This window comes from Vombatus ursinus, unplaced genomic scaffold (genome assembly GCF_900497805.2).
Source record: "Vombatus ursinus unplaced genomic scaffold, bare-nosed wombat genome assembly UNPS02014813.1, whole genome shotgun sequence".
Taxonomy (NCBI): domain Eukaryota; kingdom Metazoa; phylum Chordata; class Mammalia; order Diprotodontia; family Vombatidae; genus Vombatus; species Vombatus ursinus.
The window spans coordinates 33,138,748-33,159,173 of record NW_020954591.1 but is presented as its reverse complement, the minus strand read 5'-3'; the positions used below and the strand labels follow the sequence as shown (position 1 = coordinate 33,159,173).

The window sequence follows — 20,426 nt, the reverse complement described above, 5'->3', positions numbered from 1 at the left end:
TGTGTGTGTGTGTGTGTGTGTGTGTGTGTGTGTGTGTGTGTGTGTGTATGTGTATGTGAAAGAGAGACAGACAAAGACAGAGACAGAGAGATAAGGATAGACAGAGATGGAGACAGAGTGGGAGACAAAGAGACAGAGAGAGAGTGACAGAGACAGAGATAGAGAGAGACTGAGAGACACAGAGACAGGTAGAGACAGAGAGAGGAGGGGAGGGAGAAGGGCAGCTGAGGGAGGATGGAGTTGAGAATCTCTGCTCTGGAGGATTTGTCATTCGGACATGCCTCCTGCATTCTAATCTTCTAAGAAAACCTTGGTTCTCTAACCCTGCCTCTTTCTTCCCCTTGCCTCCCCTCCCCCCAACACTGGAGTCTCCAGCAGCCGGAGCCTTAGTTTCTCTGGTAGGAGCCTCTTTGGCTGCGTGAACGACTCCCTGTGACACAAGATAGCCACTTTTGCCTGAAGAAAACCACATGGAAATTAAAGGCTTCAAACTAAAGCTTTGTAGTGTACCCTATAGCAACTAAAAAAAAAAAAGAAAAAAAGAGACGGTGGGGTAGGGTGGGAGGGAGAAAGCCTGAACAATTTCCTAGCTCATTAAAAATAACATTTTGTTCACATTTCAACATCTGAAAAAAGACTAAATGGAATTTTACAATATATTCATACACTCTGGTCTCAGTAAAGCAAGCTTGGGAAAACTGATAACTAGTTATATTACTATGGAGCCTTGAAATTTGCATTTCCAAAGGTTCTCTCCTTCTCTACCCCCCCACCCCAACCCCCAAATTCCCAGATATTTATATGAATGATTGTCTCCTTTATGCTCAGTGAGAGGAAGTGTGGAAGAGTGGATAGGGTGCTGGACTTGGAGGAAGACCTGAGTTCAAATTCTGTCTTTCATAAACTTACTAGCTGTGTGATCCTGAGCAAGTCATTGTCAACCTATTTCCTCACATATAAAATAGGGATATAGGGTGCTTTGTAAACCTTAACGCACCATGCAACTATTCATTATTTTAATTTATATTAGTTGAACCAAAGAGGCGTGGGTTTTAGTCCCACCTCAGACAGTCACTAACTTTGTGACCATGGACAAATCTTTTCATCCACTGGGTCACCTGGATGCCCCCTTAAGGAACAGTCTTGGCTTCCTGCCTCTAGCTGCCATATGTGGTCTGCCATTATTTGTGACTTGACTCCTCGAGCCACAAAGGGGTCAGCCTTTAGTTTTTGCTCCCTGATCCCCAAATACCCCTCCCTTTCCCCTTTGCGTATTGTTATAGCTGGGATTGGGCTCATGTGCAGCTGATCCCTTGTTTTCCTCTGGAGAGGGCCTTGTGTGGCGTCCCTCTGCAGAGAGCATCTCTTTGAACAAATGCCTTGTTGATGATTAATTTAGATATTCTTTGAATATGGTCAAGTTACGAGGCTGAGTTGAGCCAAATGAAGAGAAAGAAAGCAAAAAGCTAAGAGGTGAAAAATAAATTGGTTTTCTCTCATTGCTACTCTATGCAAACCAGGCTGAGGCCTCAGTCCACAGGGCAAGATGCTGCCTCCATACTCTCAGGTTGCCAGGGGTACGGGCATGTTCATGCCCTCATCTGCTGCCTTTTACTTCCTTTCCCAATAAGATGCCCTGGCCTCTGTGGCAGGAGACAGCAGTAGCCTCAGGAATCTGTGAAAGCAATAAACAACTAGATGTTTTCTAGGTCATCGCCTGATCGAGTCCCCACTTAAGCAATAATCTTGCCACTGCATCTGCAAAACCCCAGACTCAGGCCCCAAAAGGTTATTTCATCAATAACTCTTGAGCCTGCCTACGGCTAGAATTATTCCCAGCAGACATTTTAGACAATCTCTAAACAGCCTCTGTGGAGGAAAAGGCCCTAGCTTCACTGAAGTACTTAGGCTAGACTATTGCCATTACTATTCTTAAAGGGGAGGGGGTCCAGCAAGAGGGCTAAGGGAGGGGATTGACTCAAGAAACGGTGTCTCTGAAAAGTTGAAGTGGGAGGGAGGGACAGTGAGAACAGGATATCTAATTCTAGACACCCTGACTGATAAAGGAAGGATCATCCTCGTGGTATAGTAGGCAAAGCATCTGACCATGGGAGTCTAGGAGCTTGCCGGGTCCTAGAGGTCATCCAGTTTTTGTTGAGGAAAGCAGTTAGGTGGCACAAGGGATAGAGCATTGGATTTAGAGTCAGAAATTCCAAATCCGGCCTTATACACTAGCTATGTGACCCTGGGCAAGTCATTTAATCTGTCTGCCTCAGTTTCCTCATCTGAAAAATGGGGATCATAATAGCACCCGCCTCCCAGGGTTGTGGTGAGGATCAAATAAGATAATATTTGTAAAACACTTTGCAAACCTTAAAGCATCAAGTAAAAGCTAGTGATGATGATGATGATGATGACAAGGATGATGAAACTGGGGCCCAGAAAGGTCAAGTGACCGCCCAAAGCACTGCACTGTAGGGGGCAGAGCACTGGATGTGCAGCCAGGAAGATTTGGGTTCAACTCTAACCTTAGATACTTGTTAGCTAAATGACCTTGGACAATCCCTATGGATCTCAGTTTCCTCACCTGTAAAATGATCTGGAGAAGGAAATGGCAAACGATTCCAGTATCTTTGCCAAGAAAACCCCAAATGGGGTCACAGAGAGTTGGATATGACTGAAATGATTGAATAACAACAGCAGCAGCAGCAGCAGCAGCAGCAAAATGAGGGAGTTGGAGCCAGGTGAGGCGGTAGAATCGATAACCCTTGCTGCCAGGGAGGCTGAGGCTGGCAGATCTCAAGCTTGGGGGTTTTGAACTGCCATGAACCAGGGCAATCTGTTCTCATTTCAGCATTAATGTAGGAAGTCTCTGGAGAGTAATGGGCCACCAGGTTGCCTAAGAAGGGGCAAATGGAACAGGCCAAAGCTCCCCCGCTGATCGATAGTCATGGAACTGGACCTAAGAATGATCCCTGTATTTACCACCTGGCGAGATGGGGAAATCTAGTCTTTAAAAAAAAAAGAGGTTGAGTAAATGACTTCTAAAGTCCCTTCCAGCTCCTACTCCTACCTATGATCCTATGATCCTTCAAGGTCATACAAATTATAAGCGGCAGAGACAAAATTTAAACCCAGGTCCCTTGTCTCTATTAGCCTTTCCACTGCATCTAAACCTTTGTTTCTTCACTTAGGAAATAGGGATAAAAATATAAAGTGTATCTCATTGCAGTTAGGATCAGATGAGAAATTATATATAAAATGCTATATAAGTATCAGCTATTTTTATTTTTCATGTTAGCAAATGGCTATTCAGTTGTGGAGGTGTTATATCATCCAAAAAGCTACCTCTCTCCCCCGCCAAGAAGCCCATGGATAGACTCCACTATATATGGCAGCCTCTGGGGAGTACATGGCCTTTGATCTTTACTGAGTCCTCCTGAGCAGCACAGGTGAGCTGGGCCTCTTTGATTTACTAAGCATATTTACCAAGCAATTTGTAAGAGCAAGTAATTACTACCCAGTTCATGGAATCATAGGTGGGAGAGCCTACTGGGGTCACCCTGTGTGACCTCCATCTAGCCTTTCGCAGGCTTCCTCTTTCATTCCTGTTAGCACTTAATCTCATCTCTTCTCCCATCTCTGGGCAGTGACGGAGTCACAGCCACATCCCCTAAGGAGCCATTTCCAATGCCCAATCACTCTGAACTTTTCTTTAATGTTCCACATTGACTTTCCCTCCCCTAGCCAAAGGCCATTGCAGCCTTGTCCTCCCAACTTCTGAGCTGGCGATTAATTCCCTTACTTCATTTATTCTGTTTTCTTGGAGGTATTTATAGACTGTGATTGTGTTCCCTCTGAGCTGTATCCTTTCTCAACCACGTACAGTTAGCTCTCTTGCTCTCTCCTGATACGACTTATCTGCTAATCCCTAGAACGTTTATTGGTATTTAAGTTTTGCTTGGATTTCCTACACCTTTTCTAAATTGCGTTGACTGTGTAACTTATGCCCCTCCTTGATGTCCTCAGTGAAAGTGCTCTTCTGCTTTCTCTTGGGGTTGTACAGCTGTTGAGAACTAAAAAGATCACTCGTGGGGGAGAGGAGGTTAACAGATGGCTCATAATTATATTACAAGAGCATCTCGAAGAGAAGATAGGCCATTTTTCAAGTACTTTCTTTCCCAAATGGTTCCCACCCACCCCTGCCCCCTGCCAACTTTTGTTTTCTCTTCATGTCAATGCTTTCATTTCAAGGAAGGGTAGAAAACAAAAAGACACGTTCCCCCCCACCCCAGCCTTCACCAGTTGCTTGCATGGGATCCTGGTAACTGGAAATAACAGACACTGAAATTCAAATTCATCATCACACTACCCCAACCCACTCAGGTGGGCTTCAAATGTCCTAGAGTCATAGGATCCCAGAATTTAGAACCACCAGGAATATGAGAGATCATTCAGACCAACTTTCTAAGTTTACACATATGCACCCTGAAGCTCAGCCAGGTTAAACAATTTAGCAAGGTCATCTAAGGAGCGTGTCAGGATGAGGTTCACTGGCTTCAAATTCATTGTTTTTTTCCCAATAATACTCCACTGAGAAAGCAGTGGAAGTACATGGGAAGGCCACATTCTCCACTCTGTAGTACATAGGAATTGGCCATGTATTTTATTTGTTTTAGGAAACTCCCAGAAGCAAAAACTCCCTCTACCAACACAAGTAGGTACTTTCTTTGCAACTTATATCTTAAAGAGTTGCTGGGGAACTGAAGAGTTAAGTTACTTGCTTAGGGTTGTGTGATCAATAAATGTCAGAGTCAGGCTTTTCTAGCTCAAAGGCTAGTTGGTTTTCCATTGAATTATGCTGTCTTTCCATTAACTCATAAATCCAAGAGTTTTTGAGTTAAAATGGGCTTTAGGGAAAAGGTAGCCCAATCCTTTCATTTTACAGATGAGGAAACTGAGTCCCAGGGAAGCAAAATGACTTGCCAAAAGTCTAGCTAGCTAGACTAGCTTCTGGCTAGTTCCCTGTTAATATCCAAGATTATGCTTGCTTTGGTTGCAGAGGTCCAATTGAAGCACTGACAAATGCTGCAAGGTTAAGACTAGTCACTTGGCCTCCTATGCACATACTTGCAAACGGAGGCTCTTACACACCAGCTGAACCTTTGGTAAAGACTGATGGGGTGGAGGAGGATTAAAGCACCTCTGAGTCAGCCTGCTTTCAAGTATAGTATGTTGCATCTAGTAGGTATTTATGTATGTTTAATCAAATTGATTTATAACTTATAATAATGTGATGAATTATGATGAATAATATCATAATAAATTATTTTGCTGAGGAGTTTAGCAGAGGGCATCTGGAGAGGGAAGTGGCCCAACCCAGGCTGGAACAGAAATGCTTTTTTTTGTGTCTGCTACTTCACCAAGAACTAAATAGGTCCTAAAGATCTCACTGATGCCTCTGTCCAGCCAGCTGCAGATACATCCTTCTAGAACCACAGATTCTAGTATGAGCAGTGCTGACTCATTCATTTGGGTAGATAGGAATGGCATAATTAATATCATAATAATAATTCATAATAACAATGGTAATGATACTCTTGATTTATATAGCACCCATCTTTAAGAGGATCATAGCACTTATGGATTTTTATAAATCCAATTAAGTTCTTTATGTCAAAAAGATTTCAACTAATTCGCCTCTCTGGAGATGTTACCACAACCAATGTGAATTAGGCAGAGTGTGGGGAGCCGATCTGGTTCGTTCAGGTCAAATGAATTTGACTTGGTGGTCCACACAATTAAAATTTATTGTTCCTAAAATATGGTGCCCGAAACTGAACACAATATTTCAGGTGTGGTCTAGCGGGAGCTGAGTATAATGGGACTGCCATCTCCCACAATCGGAATACTGTCAATTGGTATTGCTTTTCTGTCTGCCATGTTATGTTACTGACTCATTTGAGTTTGCAGTCACAAAACCTCAAGGTTTTTTCAGACGAACTATTGTCTGGTCATGTCTCCATTTTAATCTGATTGTGTAGATGTGGCACCTGGTTGATATATACTTAAAAGCAATTTGAAAACAGTAAGACATTATACAAATGAGAGAATCCAAGACTGTTGAGGCTCTCATCCATTCCCCTGGCCTTATTCTTAAAACATCCCAGAAAGTAAACTGTCTTATTCTCAAAGGTCTTCAAGGACAGCCTCCTTAAGTAAACCATCTCAGTGCTTAACAACTCTGCACAGCCAGAAAGTTCTTTATACATAACCTAAATATCTATAGCCGCGAGCAAATCACTTTTCCTTCTCTTCCATTGATATAGGCATTGCAGAACAGCTGGGAGGGTTACAATAACCCCTTTAACAGACTTACAGGCTGTTTTTAAAAACAACTCTCAGGTTTTTCTCCTCCTCTCCTAAGTAATTTCAATTTTTTAAGTATTTCTCATAAGGGCCATTTTCTATATAACTTGTCACTAAATAAGAGAAAGAGTTGAAATATTTTTTAGAATATAAGCTTTCAGAGGTCAGGAATGATTGCTGGCCAGTAAAAGGTCAGATGAAAAGTGGTCTGTAAATGAATACATATTGATGGTGAGAAAGGATAGAAGGAAAGAGAAAGAATGAGAAAGACACAGAGACAGGGAAGCAAAGAGATAGAGAGAAACAGAAAGAGAAAGAGAACAAAAGAGATGATCAGAGGCAGAGAGATATAGACCCAGAGAGACAGAGATATATAGACAGAGAATCAGAGAGACAAAGAAACAAGAGGGAAACAGAGAGAGACCCCATAGAGAGGAAGAATGAGCTTAGATGTAGATAGCAATGTCCATCTATCTGAATGTATGAAGAAGAAAACCACAGAGTCAAAGAGAGAAAGACCAAAAAGAAAGAGGATGGATGGGTAAACTGATTAAAAAACCCTAAGTTTATGTAATCTTTAGGTTCTGGGTTCCAACCTTAATTAATAAATCTTCAGTTCAGCCCTTCAAGTCCCCCATAGGGTCTACTCTTGTTTATTTCTTGATTTTCCCTAGAAAACACATTTAGGATAGCCTATGAACAGCATCAAACTCAGGTCTATAGGAGTTCAAGGAATTCTAGGTGCTGATTGGGTGCTGAGTGCCTAATAATGCAGCTATAGGCCTAACAGCATCATTAATATGTTAATAATAATGATTGCTCAATAAAATCATCCCCACAAGGAGAACAAATGGTACATGAGCATCATCACAGCACATTCAACTCTTTCAACACAGGAAGCACTTGAATCCACAGGATAAGTCACAAAATACCAGAGATTCAGGATCTCAGAGTGGAAGTGAAAGGAAAGGCCATCAAACTCCTTTCCAGGATACCCCAACATTGGTCATCCACTCTCTACTTGAAGGTCTATAGTATTAAAAAAAATTTAACCTTTAACTTCCCAAGGAAACTTGCTCTACTTTTGGACAGCTCTAATTATTAAGAAGTTGTTCTTCACATTGAACCTAAAGCTACAACTACATTCCATTACTCTCAGAGTTTTAACCTTTGGGAACCAACAGAATAAACCTCAGCTCTCCTCCACATGACGGCCGTCCAAATACTTTCAGATATTTATCATGTGTCTTTTAAGTCCTCTTATCCAGGCTTAATGTGCTTAGTTCCTTTAACTAATGCTTACATGGCACAGTACTCAATGTACTCCCCATGTAAGTCACCTTCTTTTTGGAACTGGAAGGAACTTTATGGAGCCTATTTTCCAGAGAAAGAAATTGAAGCCTAGGTATTCAAGTGATTTGCCCAAGGTCACACAGGTAGTAAGCACCAGAGAAGGGATTTGAATCCAGGTTCTGTGATTTCAGAGACAATACTTTTCTTCACTGAATGACGCTGATTTTTAACATGTTCTAGTTTGCCCATGTCTTTCCTAAAATGTGGCATCCCAAACTAAATACAATATTCCATTCAATGACTATCTGGCTTATTCTGGACACTTAGCTTTTGGGATTGCCATGTAACACTACTGACTCATACTGATTTTGCAGTCTACTAAAGCCTTCAGGTCTTTTCACAAAGATTATTGTCTAGCCATGCCTGTCCTGTTCCGTACTTGTAAAGCTATTTTGTTTGAACCTCACTAAAGTGTGTTAGACTTATCTGTATTAAATTCCATCTTATTAGATTTATCTTGTCATTCCAGCATGTCAAGACTTTGTTGGATCCTGGCTTGATCAGCCAACATTTTAGTAATCCCTCTGAGCTTCATGTCCCCTAAAGGTTTCATAAGCATGCTATCTTTGTCTTCCTCCAAGTCATTGATAAAATCATCTTCCTCATTCTGCCCTTCTCATCCCAGTGAAGCCCAGACTCTATTTCCCTGTCAGTAATAACTCACACTTGAATACTATGTTGAGGTCTGCAAAATACTTTACACACATTGTCTCACTGAATCCTCATAACAAGCCCGTGTGATGGATGCTATTATTATTATTGACATCATCATCAACATCATCATCATTATATTATATTGCATTGTGCTATGTTGTGTTATGCTATGTTATAATATAATATTATGTTGTATTATGTTAGGTTGTTATATTATATTATAACATTATAATATATTACCAATGAGAGAACTGAGACTCGGAGAGATTAAATGACTTGTCCATAATTACACAGGTTTTATCCTAGGTTTTCCAGCTTCCAATTCCAGGCCTAGTTATGTATACACTATATCACACTGCCTTGATGCCTTGACAAGGGTTATAAAATAATGGAATTTACTATTTCTACTTCTGAGGGAAGAATTCACTTCAGTGATAGAAAGGACAAAAAAGAAGAAAAAAAATCTCTAAATTTTTGTTGCTTTTTCTCTCCCCGCCCAATTTAAGTTTGGGGGTAAGAAGGTGAGTATAAGCCCAGTTCTATCTTGAAAACATCCATCCATCCAGTGAAGAAAATATTGGTTGACTGCAGAAGGAATCTAGCGTTTTATTCTAGACCAGAATCTCTGCAGAGCACATAATTATTATTATTTTTGGTTTGTAGCTAATCTAGGAATTTTGTGAGACCTATGGATCAGAAGGTGATGGCAGAGATGTAGGTACCTCCTTAATGGCCCTGTGTTTTCCACATTAGCACCTGGTTAGTTAGGGGTTAATGGACTCCAAGAAGAGCCTATATCTAACAAACCTGTTCTATAGAAGAAAGGGGAAAAATCTGGAGTGAAGTGGTAATATATGGGGGTGAGGGGGATGCAGAATCCTGAGAAGAGAATGTTTAGCTCAGTGTTTGTGTATGAACTCCACACACCAGAGAAGCTCTCTCAAATCAAAGTGACCTAGTGTCATAGCAGGTAAAAGAATTCTTCCATGCCTCACAGGGGAGGTCTGTATCTCTCTTCCACTATGAGCACAGAGAGGCATTCAGGTTTTGAGGAAGCCCTTTAGATGATCTGAAGAGCCATTAGCACCCTAGGGAGTGGGCTATTACCCTCAGCTTGATGTCTATATAGGCAAAGTGAAGTGGAGAGTTAAAGCAATTATCTAGATTTTTTAGGAAAACCAACCAACTGACCTACAAACCAACTTGCCACCCAACCAACTAATCAACCAATCAACCAAACAAAGGATGATGATGGAAACATTGTTCTTTAAGGCAGTTCATGAACACAGTGTTAGAAGGGTTTACTTATATTCTATTAAAGACAAGGGCTGTGAAGGGAAGACAAAAAAGTCTAAGATTTTAAGTTGTAGAGAAGGTACTGATCTGCACTGGTAGAGGAAATTTCCTTATAGGATGTTTCCTATATCAATGAAATCGTTGGTCTGCTTATGTGTGTACACACACACACACACACACACACACACACACACACACACACATACACATAAATACACACATACATACATCAGTCATATAATTGTTATAAGGTAACTGCTTTGCAAGTCTCCAAGTGCCATAGATCTGTGAGCTGTTACTATTATGGTCTTCTAGACCGTCCATACAGTCAAAACAAAATAGAGATTTGAAGTATGGAAAAAATTAATACAAAATATTTATTAACATTATTATAATTAAGAATAATGCTTTCTGCAGACTCTTCGATCTAATCATCTCAAACCATGTAAAGCCAGTATGTGTCATAGGGAAGAACATAAACCTAGGTGCTCCTGAATCCAAGGCTAGCTGTCTATCCTTTATATTATATTGTCTTTTCTGTGCGAGTGTTTATTAGTCCCATTTTATGGAATAACACATATTTATAAAGTACTTTGAGGTTTGCAAAAGGCTTTCTGCACAAGTCTTTTATGAATATTATTATCTACATTTTACAGATGAGGAAACTGAGGTTCAGAAATAAAGTAAGATGTCCATAGTCATACCACTAATAAATGCTGGTGCTAGAAGTCCAAACCAGATCTTCTGACTTGCTCAAGTGTTATTTCCCTTATCGATGCTTCTTCTAAGAGAAGAAGTAGGAAGTTTATAACTTGGAACATAATCTAATAAAACCTAGGCTAGGGAATATGGGCACTTGGGTTGGATTTCTGTCTGTTTCCCTTTATGAGACTGGGTAAGTCTCATTACCACCTGTTTCTTCATCTATAAAATGGGAACCACCACATCTGTTTCCCTCAAGGGGCTTCATACATCTTCATTACGTGGTTTGAGATGATTAGATAGAAGGGTCCACAGAAAGTATTATTCTTAACTATAATGTTCTTAATAAATATTTATGCGGCACAGTTAGTGAGCACAGTGTTGGAAGGGGTTTGCTTGTATTCTGTTGAAGACAGGAGCTGTGAAATGAGGAGAAAAGTCTACCTTGTCACTATTTATCATTCTTAGTTAACAATATAAGATATATGATAGCTGCTAAACAATTTGGTGGCAGAACATCATAAATGAAGTCTGTTTTCCCTGGGAACTGCATAACCATTTGAATTAATTTAATTTGAAATATCAAATTAAATTAAACTGTAGAATAATCCCCAAGGGAGAGCATATTTCATTTGCAATGTCTTTTGATAGAATATTCTCTGCCAAAAGTTTTGCTTTGCATCTGGCTGCAGATCTAAATTTATTGCATTAGCTCTGAGAAGACTTTTAATAGAAAGTGAAATTAAAAGAAAACTTGATGCAAAATAAAGATGTTAAATACTCCCAAACAGCCCATATACAGACTCTGGCACTCTACTTTCATGGCCCTCTCTCTGTTCCCTGGTCTCGATGTCAGACTGAGTGACCTGGCTAGATGGATAGCTTTCATCAGATAACCATAGTGTAATGCACAGAAAATGCCAAGACACCAGCAAGATCTAGTCAATTTGGAGTCTGAATATCATTGTCAGAAAGAATGGTGAGAAGTAAAGAGAAGTAGATGGGTGGTGATGGGTAAAAACAATCTTTAATATTAAAAGGAAAGAGGGGAAGCAAAGAGAATTATTCAGCTGCACCCCCATGTTGTTTCTTGATTACTAGCTTCCCTTTCTTTTAGCCATCTCTTTACTAAATTCACAAAAGGGCTGTTTTCTAATGGGGTTTCTGGTTCAACAGGTTGGCAAGAGAGAAGACGATGACGAATCCAGCAGTTTGCTAAAATATAGGTCACCTTAAATCATCACTTAGGAAATGGCTAGTCTTCTTTTCATGGCAAGACACTGAAGAAAATTGCACTGAGTAGCTGCCTGGAGATTGATGCAGTGGGAATAATCTATTTCTTCTTCTCAGTGAGCAAATACCCAGCAGGAAAGGTAGGTAGGAAGAGAAAGTATTTGCTCCAAACAAACAACCCCTGGCCCTTTAAGGAAGGTCTGCAACTGAACTAAAATTAGTCCCCAAGAATCCAGATAAGAGGCGTCTTAATCAAATAAAAAAAGCATTAGGCTTTAATCTCCAGTACTTTAGTAACCACCCAGTTTGTTTTAAATCTTGATTGGAAGAATTATCCTGACAAGAAAATTAGTAGTAAGTCAATAGACCTGTGGCCCAAAGATAGGGCCTTAAGTAAGCAAAGAAAAAAATCACTGGGACCCACAGACTCTGCCTTCTCTTCTGCCAACACACACATGGGCAGGCAGGCAGCTGGCTTCCATAGAATCTCTTGGACTGACTGGGTGGGTGAAGTTCATTATGATTTTAACCATGAAACCATGAAGTGCAGGTAATCATATTTTAAAAAGATAAGGGACATGACTAGAAAAGAACTCAGCTTCATGAAGAAATTCTAATTTTCAGCAGTCATGGGTGGAAAATCAATACCACTCTCTGATGCAAAATGAGGCCTGGGCTTGATAAAGCTTTTCCCCTTCTTCTCTTTTTGAAAAAAAAAAGAAACACATCATAAAGTTTAGAAAAAAAGAAAGAAAAGAAGGAAAGAAAGAAGAAAGAAAGAATAAAAGGAAAATGGCCTGCAACTGGTTCTGTGTGCTGACTGAATATGTGCTTTCCTGAACTTTTTCCCCCTCTGTTGTTGGAAAAGATTTTCCTTGGCCACAATCTATTTCCATCTATTCTTGTCACAAATGCATCTTGTTTTCTTGATTCAAGCAGTCTTCTCCATCCTACTTATTTCTACTCCTTCTCCCTCTACCACCTCTCTCTCAAATGCTTTGCTATACACCATGCTTCTGGTTGTTTGAGCAAAAGCAGATGCCCCCATTCAGTTTCTCTCCCCTCACCCCAGCCTTCTCTTTCCTTTCTCCATAGTCCTTGAGCCTAAAGCGGGAACTTCCACAAAGTCACCGGTGCCATCATCATAAATGAATGAATGACTGAATCATGGGTTGCTGTTTGTCCTTTGTTTTCAAAGAGGACCATGACATCAGGAAGGTGATGCTATGACATGGAAGTGAATTGAATTTAAGTGAGGGAGGGCTGTGCAAAGTCACCAGCCTCACTTTCACCCCCGGAGCCATCTGGGTCCAGTGGCCAGATAGAAATCAGGATGACTGGAGATAGCCCAGGATGCAGTGGGGATCCTTGGCCTTTTTAAGCTAAGGTGCTTAACAGGTCTCAGTTCGAGCATTTATCAAGTACTTCCTCTGGATAACATGATGACATGATGAGATGATGATGTCGCACAACAGCAACGATGATGGTGACAAAGATGATGAACCCAAGAGCCTTGGGAATAGCACTGCTTCCAGCCCAGCACCCTCAACCCTCATCCTGGGAAGCAGTCCCTATGGCAGACGAAAATTTCAGCAACTGTTCCTGCAGGTGCTACAGCTACTGAAAACACAGAAAATAACCAGTTAATAAACTGTGTTCCAGGCACTGTGCTAAGTGCTAGGGGATTCAAATAAAAAAAGACATTCTCTCTTCTCAAGGAGTTTACCTTCAAATGGAGAAAGATGATGCAATGTGGAAGGTTTCAGCAGTACATCAGATAGAAAAGTCCCATGGACCTGAGGGTGCAGCAGCAAAGCGGATGACAATGACTGTTTATGAATGTCATTACCACTGATAAAATCAAATTAATTTCTGATTTGGAACCAGATGATAGTGACAAAAACTTTGGTGGCAACTCTAATGGCTTCCTAATGTTTCCAGGAGCAAATACAAAATGCTCTGTTTGGTATTCAAAGCCCTCTATAACCTAGCCCCCTCCTACCTTTCCGGTGTTCTTACATTTACTCCCTGACATGTACTCTTTGATTCAGTGACACTGGCTTCCTAGCTGTTCTATGAATGAGGGACTCCAAGTCTTGGCTCCAGGTATTTTTCTCCGGCTGGCCCCCATGCCTGGAATACTCTCTCTCTTCTGCTCTGACTACTGACCTCCCTGACTGCTTCCTTTAAATCTCAACTAAAATCTCACCTTCTATAGGAAGCCTCTCCTCTGTTAATTATTTCCTGTTTATTTTGCACATAACTTACTTTGTATATATTTGTCTGCATGTTGTCTTCCTCATTATGTTTTAAGCTCCTTGAGGGAATGGATTGTCTTTTGCCTCTTTTTATATCCCCAATGCTTATCACAGTGCCTGGCACATAGTAGGCCTTTAATAAATGTTTATTGGTTGATTGATTTTTTTTCTGGTCTTAGGTAGCTGTGGCTGTAGCACCTGCAGGAAAGGTTGTTGGGCTGCATCTCTGTGGGAATTGCTTCTCAGGATGATGGCTGAGGGCACTGGGCTAGAGGCAGTGCTATTCTTGAAGCTCTTGGGTTCATCATCATCCTCATCCTCATCCTCATCGCTGCTGTATGTCAGCATCTTCTTGTCATTGTCACATATTATTACCCCTCTTTTCCATACTGACCCAAGGTACTTTGTGGAAAGGGCAGCAAGGTGGTATAGTGGGTAGAGTGCCAGGCTTAAGTCAGGAAGACTCATCTTTTTGAGCTCAAATCTGGCCTCAGATACTTACTAGGTGTGTGACACTGGGCAAATCACTTAACCTTGTTTGCCTCAGTTTCCTCATCTGTATAATGAGCTGGAGAATACTCACAGGTTGTTGTTGTGGTTTGTCCTTCATTCTCTAAGAGGACCATGACATCAGGGAGATGATGACATGACTTGCAATTGACTTTGATTTGAGTGAGGGAGGGCTGTGCAAGGTCACCAGCCTCACTTTCTCCTCCAGAGTCATCTGGGTCCAGTGGCCATGTATCGATCAGGACGGCTGGGGAATGAACTGGAGAAGGAAATGGCAAACCACTCCAGTATCTTTGTGATCCAAATAGGGCCACAAAGAGCAGAACATATTTGAACAGTAACAACATTAACAACAACTTTGTGGAAGGAAGTCTTAGATTTTGTATAATAGATTATACAAGAGGGAACTAGCTTCAAGTCAAGTATTCTTAATCCCAGATAGTTTGTTATTCCTTTGTCAGTGAGATCTCCACTTGAGGCAACTAAGTGGGTGCAGCAGATAGATCTGAAGTTAGGAAGACCTGTGTTCAAATCTGACCTCAGACACTTACTAGCTATGTGACCCTGGGTGAATCATTTAACCTCTGTCTGCCTCAATATCCTCAGCTATAAAATGGAAATAATAATAGCACCTACCTTCTAGCGCTATTGTGAGCATGAAATAAGATAATATTTATAAAGTGCTTAGCTTAGTACACACAGTAAACGCTTAATATAACGCTTTCTTGTTTCCTTTGTTTCTTCCTTTCCAGGTTGTGTGGAGGAAAGAATGCATTGCTCTCCATCCAGAGAGTTACACCACTGGACAGAAACAATCTTACACATGCATATGTGGTCTCATCTCCCTTTTTTTGACTTTCCTTTCAGGAAAAGTCTAAAACATAAGCCCCTCCTTTTTGCTGTACCTCATGGAGCTTTCATTCTAGAAGAATCAGCAACCACATCCCTGACTATACCCAAAGTTATTTTATATTGAGTCCATCACAGTTAGTACTCATTATTTAAATAATAAAAGCAACAATAATGCTACTGTGATAACTACTACTAATAAATTCTATGACAAATAATAACCTGGCTTAATATTCTACTACAAACCTGAATTTAAGAATGTTTTAGAAAACATCTCCCACTAAAGAGTTAGAGTGATTTAGTAGAAAGATGGCCTTGGAGATGGGAAACCAGTCCTGGACTCAAGTCCCACTAATGGCACATTGTAGCTATGTGACCCTGGGCAAGTCACTTAACCTCTCACTACCCCAGTCAATCTGCTGAGGCTCTAAGTTGCAAAATAGTTGCTAATCTGCATTGGTAGACTGTGTTTTCTCATTGAGATTTCCCTATACTGATGAAATACCACAGGTACAAAATAGCTCTTCCCCCAACTGAAAACAATACAATGTGCTACCGGATAATGTTAACAGGTCAGATATTCTGCTGTTTGATAAGACTAAAGGTTTATTAGGACTCATGGCTAGATCCATCCCATCTAGTGGCATTGTTGCCAAATTTTATGCAGAAAAATACTAAGGTAGTATATCGTTTTGACAAAGAAGCAAAAATAAATGTGGAACCACAGAAATATTATAGATCCACAGACAATTGGAGTTAGAAGAGACCTTGGAAGTCATTCAACTACATTGGACTCTATTCAATTTGATTCCACAATCCAAGCCTTGTGCAGCATGAGTCTCTTTTACAGCAGGTTCAAGAAATTGCTATTCTCACAGATAGAAAGAGTTTCATTATCTGGACGGTGTATGGAACTTCTTTCATGCTTAGTCACCAATTCAGAAGGTGTTGCTTGCCACATTTAAGAGAGGTACATTAGTGGAAAGATGATGGGCTTGGAATCATGAGGTCTAGATTCTTATTCCATATTGGACACTTCTTATGTGTATAGTCAGGTCCAAGTCTTTGAACCTCAGTTTTCTAATCTGGAAAATGGGGATAAAATAACTACTATTGCACAGAGTTGTTTTGAAGAAAGTGTTTTGCAAACCTTGAAGCAGATATTTGGCCAACAAACAGCCACCTAAAGGCAGCTAAAAGGTGCAGGGGATAGAAAGCTAGGTCTGAAGTCAGGAAATACTGAGTTCAAATCCAGCCTCAGACACTTACTAGATGTGTGACCCTGGGCAAGTCACTTCATCTTGGATTGCCTTAGTTTCCTCAACTTTAAAATAGATATAATAATAACACCTATCCTGCAGGATTTTTGTGAGGATCAAATGAGATAACATTTGCAAAGTTCCTAGCACATAGTAGACTCTTAATAAATGCTTATTACCTCCTCTCCCCATGACTTAACTGTTTAAATAAATATATTTTAAAAATTTTGTATGAATCTGTTCATTAAATATAAATGTACATAAAATAACAATAATCATTTAAAAGAATGGGTTCTCTTGGACTGTTCTGCTTCTTAACTGGAATAGAGTAATTGTTGCTCCTACCCCAAATTTTAAATCTTTAAGTCCTTTTGAATAACTTGCAAAATGTAATAAATGATAAATGATAACTTGATAAATAACTAGTGTTATAATGACTATTAGGTGCATGGGGGTTGGGTAACCCAGTTCTGAAAAGCTTCTTACAGAGAAATGGACTTCTAGAGAGTTCAAGGCAATTCTCGGCAATTCTACCTAATGCCATATTAAAACTTATCCTTGGTATATTCTAGTCAGCAGTTTACCTGAGCAAACCTTGGAGGATGATGGTACCATCTGCCTCCTTGGCTTCACTGGTTATATGTAACAGGTCTAGGGGACTATATTTTCTGAAGGCAAAAGGGGAGAGAGATGAGACAAAATTTCTTTTCTCTATGCCATTCACAGGAGTCCTTCCATGTGTCAAAGGGACCTTAATGTTTACCATCTCCTGATCATTCTGTATTCAGGCTGTTCTAGTTTTCATGTCTTTGTTTTAGTACCCAGTTGGCTTCCTGTATGTATGTCTTTCATGTTTTCTCGACTAGAGGATAAATTCCTTCAAGCATGATGTGGCAGAAAGAGGACTGAATTGAGTCATGGGGACCATGTTTGAATCCTGGTTCTGTCATTTACTACCTGTGGCTAAGTTGCTTAACCTCTCTGGGCCTCAGTTTCCCAATCTGTAAAATGAGAAGGTTAAATTACATGACATCTCAAATCCTTTCCAGCTCTAGATTTATGAGCCTATGATGTTTCAGTTCTGTTACATTTCCCAAAACACCCAACCAGTCCTAGATACACCATAGAGGGTTAGGAAAGGCTTAGTGAATGAATGAATGAATGATTTTTTCTGAAGCTTCCTGGAAGGCAAAGCTAGCTTCTGCTATGGGTGAGTTGACCTGGGATTGAAGCCAGCTTCTTGAAGGTGTCACCTGGACTCAGGACATTAGTTCCTTTGAATGCCTGGCCAAATACATCTACTGAGACACAGGGGTCCGTCTTCCAACAAACACAGCTCTAAGTCTCACATTTTTATATGCCATGTTACACACATCATTTCTGAACCTCTCAGAGCCCATGCATTTCTGAGCATTGGCAATCAAGCAGAAAGTTCTGGGGCAAGCTGTAAAATCTCTGAAATGAAAATCAATTCCATCTCCATTTCATGGAGACTAATGTGGCATTTACAACATAAACAATCACTTCTGTTAGGGAGGAAAATTAAAAGCTGCACTACATAAAGGCACAATGTTTAAAGTTCTGGTGGAAATGAGCACTTGGCTTTGAGATGATTACAAAGGGAATTGGGAAAAAAACAGAAAAAGGGAAAAAGAAAAAAAAAGGGCCTCTAACAATTCAGAAGCACAGAGGTTTCATAATACAAATTTACCATTACCAAAACCACTGGCCTTAGCTTAGGCCTCTGGAAAAATGTACCTTAGGATTTACATGAGAGAACTAGGAGAGGTGTTTTCACGGGATCTCAAAAGTCATGGGAATTTCCCTTTCCAGACTGTTGGAGTCAGAAGACACAAGGCTCAGAAGAGTATTCTGCTGTCCCAAGTGCCTGGAGGAAAGAGTTTAAGACTTGGGTAGGGAAATAAAAGGCTTATAGATAAACTTTAATATTGGGGAGATCCAGAACACAGTGAGTCCTTTTCCTATTCTGACCTCTCACTCAGATCTATTGTGTGTACTTAAGATCCCAAGTGTTTCTGTGAACAGAATATCAAGCATTTTCTTCAGATCAAAATTAGAAGAGGATTCTAAAGACAACTCTGTTATAAACAGAGCCCAGAATAGGAGTCAGGAAACAAGATTTAGTAGCTACTGTTTGATCTTGGGTGAAGGTTTTTTTTTTTTTAAACCTCCCTGAGCTTCAGTTTTTTCATCTGCAAAATTAAAGGTTTGGATTAGATGATCACTAAGATTCCTTCCAGCTCTTAAAACTTAAGATTCCTAGACTCATTTACATGTGTTGCTCTTTAAAGCATCCATTTCTGCCAATCAGGAGGTATTCATTTACATAATGACTCTGATTGGCTCATCAACCAAAGTTTTCATGGAAATCTGGCAACCACTGTCCTTGGCAAGAGATCGACTAGACAATAGTTCCTGACCTTGACAGTTCAGACTAACAAACAGTTAACCAGAAACTTACTGATATTTCCATAAAACTACACACAGTTACGAACATGCTGTCATGAAATCCCATTTAACTGCTGGCTTTTTATAAATTGCACTAATGCGAAAATGTTGCCTTATTATAGTTAGGTTTATTTTTAAAGAATATTACAAACATGATTGCGTTACCAGTATCATTCTATTTCTGTTTACCAATGAATAATTAGTAGTAATACTATTTGGGAGCATAGTTATATCTACATTATTTAAATTGAAGCCAGATACATATGTAATAAAGGAAGTGAGTCAATATTTAGCTCTTCTCTGAGGAATATGCTGGCTATGTAAGGTGTGACTTGTTTATATATGCCAACCAGTCACCTGATCTGACAGTCTGATTTACCTTGATCAGTGTACCAATTTGTTAGACATCCCAGCCCCTTTAAAAAGTGCTAATCACCTTTTTTTCCCCCAGGATATAAGATAGACGAGAAATACTGCACAAATTGCTTGCTATCATCCAAAAATGCTAATCGCTTATAAATATCTAAATTATGGCTTGAGACCTTGCATGATAAGGTAAGAAAACAGTGTCTGTGCATACAGAGCTATTATTTACCAATGTCAGAAATAACTATCACATTTGCATAACTGTGGGGCTAGATGACAATTTCTCCCTTGAAACTGCTTCCCCTGCAGAAAAAGCAGTGACTGATATGAATTGGGGTGGATTTTTTTTTTAACTTCGGACAAAATGGAGTGAGGACTTCTCTGAATCAGTTAGGAGAGAAAAATGTTAACTTGGAAAATAAGTTTTCTCTACTCCAGAAACACAATTAAAAACACTTCATCTTTTATACATTATGTGCTCATGCTAAAAAAAATAAATATTGCATTCACTCGTCACAGGATAAATGTGTTCACTAGGCCTGGTGTGTTCTTGGTGGATTCTACAGGGATGGGTATGAGGTTGAGATTACATCATTAATTGGACTAGGATAAGAGTTCCTCTTAACCTCAGCAAGTTTGTTAGAAAAGTTTCTTTCAGTGGTACAAAGAAGTCCATAGACTTTGGCCCCAAGGCCATAAATAGCAAGACATTTTACTCAGTACAGAGCAAATCAGAGAAGCAATGGGTCTTCTACACCGCCTTTCCCTATGGAACACTCACTGGAGTTTTCTCTGGTCTGACTTGTTTCTTAGAAGAGAGGTTGTTCAACCATCACTCCAACTCATTATCCATTGTTTCATTGCTACCTCCTATAGGAAGGAAGGAAGGAAAGAAGAAAAAAAGGAAGAAAAAAAGGAAGGAAAGGAAGAAAGGAGGGAGGAGAGGAAGGAGGAAAGGAAGCATTTATTAAGCACTTTACAAATATGATGTCAGTTGATTCTCACAATAACCCACAGGTGTTAGTATGAGCCCCGTTTAAAAATGAGGAAACTGAGACAGACAGAGGTTAAGTGACTTGCCTAGGGTCACATAGCTAGGAAGTATTTG

The 20,426-nt window shown here is 40.0% G+C and overlaps 1 protein-coding gene and 1 long non-coding RNA gene across 3 annotated transcripts in view; one reads left to right on the top strand and one right to left on the bottom strand.

Annotated features, from left to right (window-relative positions):
* The window catches only part of LOC114022839, a 19,129-nt gene extending 6,342 nt beyond the window's left edge, over positions 1–12,787 (top strand). The window contains exons 2-3 of the long non-coding RNA XR_003566706.1: positions 11,551–11,747; positions 12,703–12,787. This is a non-coding gene — a long non-coding RNA (uncharacterized LOC114022839). The remainder of the gene's footprint in view (positions 1–11,550; positions 11,748–12,702) is intronic.
* Positions 1–20,426, bottom strand: part of KIRREL3 (kirre like nephrin family adhesion molecule 3) — a 753,551-nt gene that overhangs the window by 429,029 nt on the left and 304,096 nt on the right. The gene's annotated exons all lie outside the window — the stretch shown is intronic.